Source organism: Cyanistes caeruleus, chromosome 1 (genome assembly GCF_971803275.1).
Source record: "Cyanistes caeruleus chromosome 1, bCyaCae1.hap1.1, whole genome shotgun sequence".
NCBI classification, from domain to species: Eukaryota; Metazoa; Chordata; class Aves; order Passeriformes; family Paridae; genus Cyanistes; species Cyanistes caeruleus.
Window position 1 is genome coordinate 148,207,090 of NC_141701.1, and position 9,594 is coordinate 148,216,683.

Here is a 9,594-nt window from a genome sequence, read left to right on the forward strand (position 1 = left end):
AGGCCATGCCTTTGGTCCCTAATTCAATGCTCACCATCCAGGTTTTGCTGCAGCACCTGAGCAGCCTCAGTGATGCTGCTCTGCCTGTGTAAGATATCCCCATGTGTCCCTTAGCCCTGTGTCCCCAGCCTGGGGACAGACAGACACCTCCCAGACAGTGAGGAGGAGGAGGAAGATGTAAATTGCACCCACCAGTATCAGGAGGTGCTGAAACAACCACGTTCAGCCAGATGAGTCATTTCACCCTGTCCCTCTCTGAGCAGTGAGCTGGGAAATCAGGACATGAATTCTCACCGTGTTGCCCTTGCTTGTTTTATTCGAGATCCCTCACAGGCCAAGCCAGAGCTAGGTGGGTGATCTTCACATGATCAGACAACTGCACAATTGGCAAGGGCGCTGTGATTCCACGACCTACAGGAGTCACAAATCCACATATCATTCCCCTGAATGGTGGGACAATGCCTACACTCACCTCTGAGCCTTTCACACAGGCACTGGTGCTTTATTTCCCAGGAGATAATTAGATTTGCTGGCAACTGTGTGCCTGCTTCCAAGTAATGCTGGATATGCTATTTTCAGGCATGATTCAGAGTAACCTACAGCAGCAGCTCAGAGTTTTTTTGGCAAGTGTTTTGCAACAGCACAGTAAAGTTTTTAATGTGCCATCATTTCATTTCAGTTGTTAACACAGATGTCTGTTGAAAGATAATGTTGCACATTACAATCTTTCAGGCACCAGCACAAGGCCACTTTCTCCAAGAGGCAAGTCCTTGGCAGAATTAATCCCTTAAACTCCCTCTGAAAATGTGTGGGAGCATTTCTCTCAGTCCTGATGCCTGCCTAGATAAGACCAGGCTTGTTAAAAGTGTGAATGTACACATCTGTACATTACACAGGCGATTTTTTCGAGGCATCTCTGTAATTGCACTCTTCATGCTACGATCTGCACGAGGGAATGACTCCCTGCATATTCACTTTGGTCATTTGCAGAGGTCCTTATGAGGAACATATGTAGAACTGTGATTGCCTTTGTGATCCAGAGACGTGACCAGCAAATGCAATCACCAGACAGTCCAAGGCTCATTCAGGAGGAATTAACCATTGATGGAGGATGTGAATGAAGGAAAAAACCCAACAAAGTGAGCATGTGCACCTTCATGCTTTAATGCTCAGCCAACCTGGCTCTGGGATGGAGAAGTTATCCTTCCTCTGGCTTGGTACCGCATAGAGGGCCATCAAATGGCCCCTGCACATTACTCTGAAGCCTGACATTGTGATTTTCTCCTGCCACCAGCCATCTCCTCTGTCCTTATGCATAGGAACAGCTACAGAGAGCTGTGACCAGCAGAAGCAGCTGGAGAAAATTCATCCTGGAGCTGATGACTGCAGAAGAGAAGCCACAGGAGTTTGCTGGTGAGGTTCTAGTGCCCCTCTTAGGGTCTGTGTGCAGATGCCTACCTCTCCATGGCACAGCGTGGCTGGCAAGACTTCATGCCTTGATTCTCCATCACCTTTCACCACAGCTGTATTGTGCTCCCAGGTCTTGGTCTCCTCCATCAGTGCACAGAGGAGAACCTTCTCCACATCCCTCAGGCATCTTTTCCCCTCTGGGGCAGCCCCTTGTCTCAGCCCAGAGTGAAAAGACACCTCTTACACAGGTGAGACACTCCCAGGTGAGAAAACACCCTGCACCTCCCCATCCTCCTGACTCCGGGCCCTCCCTGGGTGTCTCCAGCCATCCCAGCCTGCATCCCGGGGATGTGGAGCAGGATTTCCCCGCAGCTGAGCCATCCCAGCCTGCATCCCGGGGATGTAGAGCAGGATTTCCCCGCAGCTGAGCCATCCCAGCCTGCATCCCGGGGATGTGGAGCAGGATTTCCCCGCAGCTGAGCCATCCCAGCCTGCATCCCGGGGATGTGGAGCAGGATTTCCCCGCAGCTGAGCCATCCCAGCCTGCATCCCGGGGATGTGGAGCAGGATTTCCCCGCAGCTGAGCCATCCCAGCCTGCATCCCGGGGATGTGGAGCAGGATTTCCCCGCAGCTGAGCCATCCCAGCCTGCATCCCGGGGATGTGGAGCAGGATTTCCCCGCAGCTGAGCCATCCCTGCCTGCATCCCGGGGATGTGGAGCAGGATTTCCCCGCAGCTGAGCCATCCCAGCCTGCATCCCGGGGCTGGCACCGAGCTCTCCGGAGCGCAGCGCTGCTCGCTCACGGGCCCGGCTCCATTGTCAGCCGGTGATGAATGGGGCATCAGCACGCCGCAATACTCTATTTGTTTTAGAGGTCAGTGTCACACTGAAGGGTATTCTTCACACACCCAAGCGGGGGGTTGGTGCTGACGTGACCGGAGTGGTAAGTACAGGCGGAGCCCCCGGTAGCTCCCATTGTCCCGAGTGGGAACAGAGCTCTTTTGAAGACCTTGCCCATAAATTATCCGACACCCTCCTCCACTCTCTGCCAGCTCCCCACTCAAGCTCTGATTCAAACACCAGCTCAGAGGTGATGGGCTTGTGCAGCTGTTTAAGGTTTGCTGGTGTGAGCCCCCAGCCCTAGAGCGAGGATATCCTGAGCTGGCTGTGAAATTCTTTCGTTGTTTCTCTTTTCTCCCCCTCCTACAGAGCTCTAAGCACCTTCTAGTCTGATCTGACAGCCCACAGGGGAATGCACAGAGCAGGGGCTGGGAGCAGTTGCTGGGACTCAGCATCAAACAGGACACAAGACCATCATTTTGCCTGGCTTTGAAAAAAAGAGTGTTTAGATGTTTCCTTCTTTTCCTTTTGCTGGTGCTTTTGAGATTCCTGCAGAAGCTACAGTGTGAGAAGCCACATGTTGGGCTGGTATTTCCAAACAGGACACACATGGGACTGTCTTGGTACAGGTGTGTTTAAATCTTCACTTCTCTCACTTCACGGGCGCAGGGAGGACCTACATTACCTATCTAGCCAAATTTTGAAGGGGTTCTCCTTTCCCCAGTCTTTATCTGCCCTGGCTGCAAGGGAATACACTGACCAGAGACCATGTAAAACAGAGAAGTGGATGTTGCAGAAATAGACTCCGTTCTCCTCCTCATTTGGCCTGAATGTAACAAAACAGCCACACGAAATGGAGGCAGAGGTCAATATATTTGAGGACAATGTTGAGACACAAAGCTTTCCTCTTGCCAGACCCACATTTCTTTGTTTAATTTTGGGATGATGAAATGCCAAGTCCAGATGCCCATGATGCCTGGGCAGAAATGCCTACAGATGGAGAAGACTCCAGTAGGCTTAAACCTGATTGCAGTACATATTTCTTAACATTCACCATACCAATCACTTGTTATGGCTCTGGTGTGAAGAAAGTCATGAGCCTTGCAGTCAGCCACATTAGAGACAATGAATTTCTCTGGATTTTTCTGCATATCCCATCCTTGGAGAGGAAATCCCAACCTTGGTTGCCAGCAGGACATCCATGGCCCCAGAACATCTTCCCCAATTGGCACAGCACACCAGAGTTGTTGGAGCTTTCTGCTCCTTTGCACAGCAACATTTGCTGCCATGTTTCTTATTAAGAGTCAGGAATTTGTGACCTTTTGCAGTGCAAAGATCTGGAGATTACTTACCAAAAATAAAGTAGTCTATAAACTCCAAAACTGCTGCATGTGCATTGCTGATAGAGAACAGAGAGGCACCTCTCAGTCCAGCCTGATAGGATCTGTGGTTGGGGAGGGAGTGTGTGTGTTGCACAGCAGATACCCAGTGTGGGGACCATGAGAAGCCTTTTTTCTTTTCTTACTGAGTGGCTTTTGTTGCTTCATATGAGTCTTTCTGTCAAAACAACCTGGCCTGGTGGAAGTGTGATTAGATATGGTACCTACCCCTGGTGAAAATATCTGCACGAGGGGTACAGGCTGTGGTGGGAAGGGATGGGTGTGTGCTAATCCTTCCATTGCTGGTCTCCTCTTTGAGGCCTCAAGGCTGGCACAAAGTGTGGAGTAATCAAATCCATTTCACAATCAAGTCCTTTCTCCTGTGTCTGGCTTGTCTAGGAGCAGTAAAATTTCAATGAAAGTAAAATCATGGGGTTTTTTCCAATGCAAGAACTGGGGGCATAAAAGTGCAAGGAACAGAAGATCTGTTCAAAACAAGCAGCAAAAAGTTCTTCAGTCTGTGCAGCTGGGCTGCAGGTTACCCAAACCCATGCAGTCAGCATAGCCCTGTTCAAATAAGGAAGTTTATCATACATCACAGCAATTTATTTAAATTGGGAAATTCTCATCCCCCAGGACTGATTCCAGGAGATGGGACAAATCTTTGGGTCCATGCTCTTGGTGAATTTAGCAGTAATGCAACAAAAAATAAAAATGAAATCACTCCAGATAGCCTGTGTTGACAGCATTAAATAAATAGATGAAACAGGGAGAGGGGAGCAGGTAATTAAACAGACAAATGAAGAGCTCATGGCCCACTGAAACTCACGGGAACAATTCTGTGCAGGGTCAGTAAAGGGACGTAGGTGATCACAACTTCCCCAGATGATGTGGAGGCAGAATGAATTTCCAGTGCTGTGCACTGCTCAGAAGGCAAATATTAATGCTGGGTGTGTAAAAGGGGGAAAGATATGACATGCTGTGCAACAGTGAGCATTGCCTTACCTGCACATGAGCAGGACAGGCCTGGGAACCCAGGAGATGAGGGAAAACTCCAGTGATAAGAAATCTTAAAAATACTCAGAAATATCAATCTTTTTAATTTATCCAAGACAGTAAAAAGTGACTTGTGTGTCCCTTCTGTTTCTGTGTGGGGCTGCAGGTGAACACCAGAGAAAGAGCAGCCAGATGTTAGAGAGATGTGTACAAACACATCTCAGTTTAGTTGCCCCAGGCCCTGGCATTACCCACAGATCCCAGCCAGGAGTGATTCCTCCCAGCCTAAAACAAACAGGTGAAATTGGGAAGATGGAAACCATGACCAAGTGGGTTTTTTCCCCCTTTAAATCAGAAAGGACTCTCAGGCAATCAGTTCAGCTGTGGACATCTACACTGTAAACACCCAAATTTAGGTAAAATTAATCCCACCAATTCAGGCTAGAAATGATGTACAAACCTTCTGATGGCACAGGTAACAAACCACTGCAACAACGTGTCTATGGGTACAGTGGATTCTCCATCATCCAGGGATTTTAAATGAAGACTGAGCATGTTCTATCAGAAAATGCTGTAGTTCAATCAGATGATGAAAACCAGACACAAAGTGGCCCTGGACCATAAACCTCTTCCCTGTGTTGCGTGGGGGTCTGGCAAGAACCATCTTTTCCAGTCTTAAAAAGATTTTGAATCAATGTCACAAAGAACTACTAAATATTTCATCACTTCAAGATCTACAGATCATGTTTGGTATTCAAATACACCTTGCACAAGGCAAGTAGAAAATTAATATTTTCAGCCTCTCACACACTCCTTTTCCTTTTCTAAATAAGAAAACAAAGCAAGCCAGAGGACTACTCTGCATAACTATGGCTTGGGTCTTTGCTAGAGTTGAAATTATTTGTCTCTTGTCAAAGGTGCAGCAAAAAAATGTAGCAGTGGCCTTGTAAAAGACAACATGAAAAGAGCATTTGGTTTTGTCAGGTTTTTCCTGTTGTGCTTTGTTTTCAGAAATTGCCTTGTTTGAAAGAGGGAAGCTGTTTGGCCACAAAATGCAACTGTCACCACTTGCAGGCCCGAGACTTAGAGCTAAAAACATCAGTGGGAAAAGGGGGAGGGGAAAGGAGAGTACAGCCTGATCTTGAAAAGTTGTCTATTTAAATTCTCCTCTAAAACCACAGGGGCAGGGGGCAGCCATCTCCATCCCAACTGCCAGAACTTTGCAGAAATGCTCTTTGCACAAAGGACTCTTCTCATTTCTGGAGCGTCCTGTTGTGGGAATCACATCCACACTGTGCCTGGATGCAGATTATCTGCTTAATTTTTTACTTAGAAAGTGCCAGTTAATTGCACCTCTGGCTCTCAAGGAAGTTTTTTTATGAGGATGAGTCCTCTCTGCAGCATGGCTTGTCCCACAGATGTCCCTTCATCCTCTCCTGGTGGAGCTGTCCCACTGTGCTGGTGGCTCAAAGCCACTGGAGATGGGACTGGGATCTTGCACACGCTGTGCAGGAAGAGGAGCTGACACACACTCCAGCTTTAACAACAAAACTGTCCTCTCCTCCCAAGTTTATTTGTGTTTTTTCTGAGGTCAAAACCCTAACATATTCAGATAAAGCAAACTCAGAGGGCCATTTAGTGTAGCATCAACTCCTGGCTTACAGATAATGTGATTGCATGTAGGAATCATGCTTGGCTCACCACGTTTTTCTTGCAACAACAACATGATGGTGAGGAGTGACCACAGATCCAGAGCAGCAATGCTGCGGTGAACAGTCCTGGATACAGTTATCTTTTGAGTCACCCTTCCTGTCAATATTTATAGAGAAATAAAAGGCTCTGGCTGGAAATGAAGAATGTTATTTTACTGGAACAACAGGCACATTTTGGCTGCTAAAATCATCCACAAAGCCTTTTAAAAAGTGATTGCAGGCTGTGAATCTGATGCTGGGCATGGTGACTTAGAAACCAGCCCTCCACAGCTTGAAACACTGAAAGATGGAAAGAAGGCTTTTTTCCATATTCTTGGGGAAACCTCACTCAGGAGGAGCAGTCAGTCCTGCACCACCTTTTCTCTCAGTTTCCTGGTCCATCACTTGGTTTCCAAGGTATGACTTTCCATGGAGGTTTCAGACAAGGCTAGTGGACCTGAAAGCTGGCTGAAAACTTGAATACCATGGAATCATAGAGCCATCAAATGATTTGGGTCAAGGGACCTTAAATATCACCCTGTTCCAACCCCTCTGCCATGGGCAGGGACACCTTCCACTAGAATAGGTTGTTCAGAGCCCCATCCAGCCTGGCCCTGACCACTTCCAGGGATGGGGCATAGTGGATCTCTTTTCCTCATGCCCTGAACAGGGAAGAGAGAGCTGTTGAGATGCTTGGCTGTGACCTTGCCTCTGCTCTGCACTGATTACACACCTTGGCTGGCAGGCTCTTCTAAGCTGGTTTCTCAGAGTCTTATTTCAGGACAGTTTCACTTTGTCTGACTGCACAAACATTTTGCATTCAGGAGTTCTACGCAGAAACAAGGGTATAAGATAATAAAAGATGAATATTCTACCATGCCATGTGAGAGACCAAAGTGAACAGAAGAATACAAATAACTCCTCCAAAGATATTAAGTGGAGAACACACCTCTCTTACCAAATAAGCAGTTGAGGAGCAAAATATAGTGTTCTTACTATTTCTGGCTTGATCTGTGGTAGTAAATTAAGCAGTGCCAGGAAATGTTCCCTGCTAGAGGAGCTGGATGAGCCATGCTTTTAGACTGTCATCACAGTCCCTGGCTGGTTTATGCTCATGCAAACAAGCACTGTCCCAAACAGTTCCTGGAAAGACCCATTTCCAACAGTCAGCTGTGAACTCCCTTTTCCTTGAATGTTGAGATTTCTAAAATTAAAATGGGATGTTCCATGCTGGTAGAGTTTGCTATCCTATTTGACTCAACAGTACAGGCAAACTGGTAAGATCTTTTGGTTTCTTGCCCAGATCCATCCACTTGTGTCAGGAGTGAAGAAAGCACAAGACCCAGGTGATTCTGGAGCCTCTCACACCAAGGGAATCCCCCCCAGAAGATGGGTATGGGCTGTACACTCAGCACCACTTAAGGGTCACAAAAAAATAGAGCAGGACAGAATTTTTCCCCCCAAGGCCCAGTAAATAGTGTCAACAAGGCCTGGGAGCTGTTCAGCTCATCAAATATGGGCAGCTGTGGGCTCAGTGGAATTGCTCACATACAACATGTGGATGTCCAGGGGCACAAAAACCACGTTGGTTCCAGAGGTGGATGGAGAAGCTGCCTGGTGTTGGATCACAAGCAGAGCCAATGCACTGGAAGGCTCTTAGCATTCATCTGCTTGTACAGTTGTATTTCTAAAAGACACAGGAATTTAAACTCTTCCAGTTACCAGCTTGATTCCTTTTGTGCATAAATATCCTCATTTGAAAAAAAAAAAAAAATATAGAAAAAAAATTGGTGGTTTGTTTATTCCTGGAATAAATCTGTACTGGTATAACCAGTACTGCGTAAGGGAGTGCTACTGGCAAAACAAGAGGATTCTAATTAAACCAGCATATCAGAAAAGCTAAACAAAACTAAACAGAACAAAAAACCAACAAAAACCCCCACACCATGCTCATCAGCTGTGGAAGCAAGAGACAGCAGCTGCTCTCTGCTCTCATAACCAGAGTGGAATGAATCATGGCACTCGACCTGGATTTGCATCTAATTCAACTCTCCTTCTCTCCCAGTGACTGGGTTAAAGCTTATCCTGCTCCAACACAGTGAAAATGTTTTAGCTTCACCCAGCAATTCCTCAAGCTAGCAGTAAACTTCCCTCTACTACAGAGGGTTTTAATATGTTTTTAAATGACAAGCAAAGCTCTGCAGAACAGCAGCAGCAGCAGCAGCATGGCATCTGCAAGCAGCCACTGTCTTATCCCTCCAGCTCATTTTTCAGCTCTAGTATGTTTCTTGGCAAAATCAATTCAGCAAATGTCCAGATTTATAGAGTTCAGCCACACAGCAACCTTTTTCAGGGCCACATGAACAGCTCTTATTTAAAGCCTTTTACTGTGTTCGTAGAAAGGAGCAAAGTGCACTTTCCCATTAAAGATTTAAAGGCTTTTTGTGGCAAAGCACATGTCACCCTGAAGGACATCTTGGGTCTTGCATCTAGATGCATCCTGTGCAACTTCCACTGTGGGATCAATGGTTTGGTTCTTGGGAATGGGATTTTTTGTGAATTCTTCTGATCTTACCATTAGGTTATAGGATAAGATCTTTCTCAGGGGATTAGGAAGTGTCTCCCACACTGGTGTATAAAGACTTTTTATTCTGCACTGAGCAGAGCAAAGCAAAAGCACAAGAAATATCTTGGGGACACGAAACAATTCCCCAAGTTAATGCAGTGCTCTTCCCAAGGACTTAAAGATCAGCAGCAAGGCAAAGACAGACATTTTTGGGCAGATATAGTTAGGAGGCATTAAAGTGCTGTCATTTCTTCAGCAGTTTGTTACACCCTCTGCTGAAGGACACTGCTCCCCACCCCTGAGACCTGTGTGCATCTTCAACAACATCTCCTGGATTATCCTGGCTGAACAACCTTTACCCAGGTCAGTCCAAGGCAAAGGGGAGAAATGCAGCTGGGCTGACCTTGCCCAGGAAGAGAGGACAATAGAAAATCTCTGTTTTTCTGGGACTATAACCAGAGCTTGAGCCTGCAAGCTTGGCCTCAGGCAGACTTTCAGCTCACCTGGGTTGAAGAGCCTGTGAAGGTGGGCTCTGGGGGAGGATCTAAGGATGGACTCTATGCTTGGCAGAGACAACATCCCCCTTAGGAGCAGAGCTGACTTAATCTGGGACAGAGAAAGGGGGAGAAAAGGGATTTGGGCAAGAATAGATCCTGCTCATCCTTGCGTTTTGCCCCTCTCTGTGTACAAGTGCCCCTGTGGTCTCTTCAT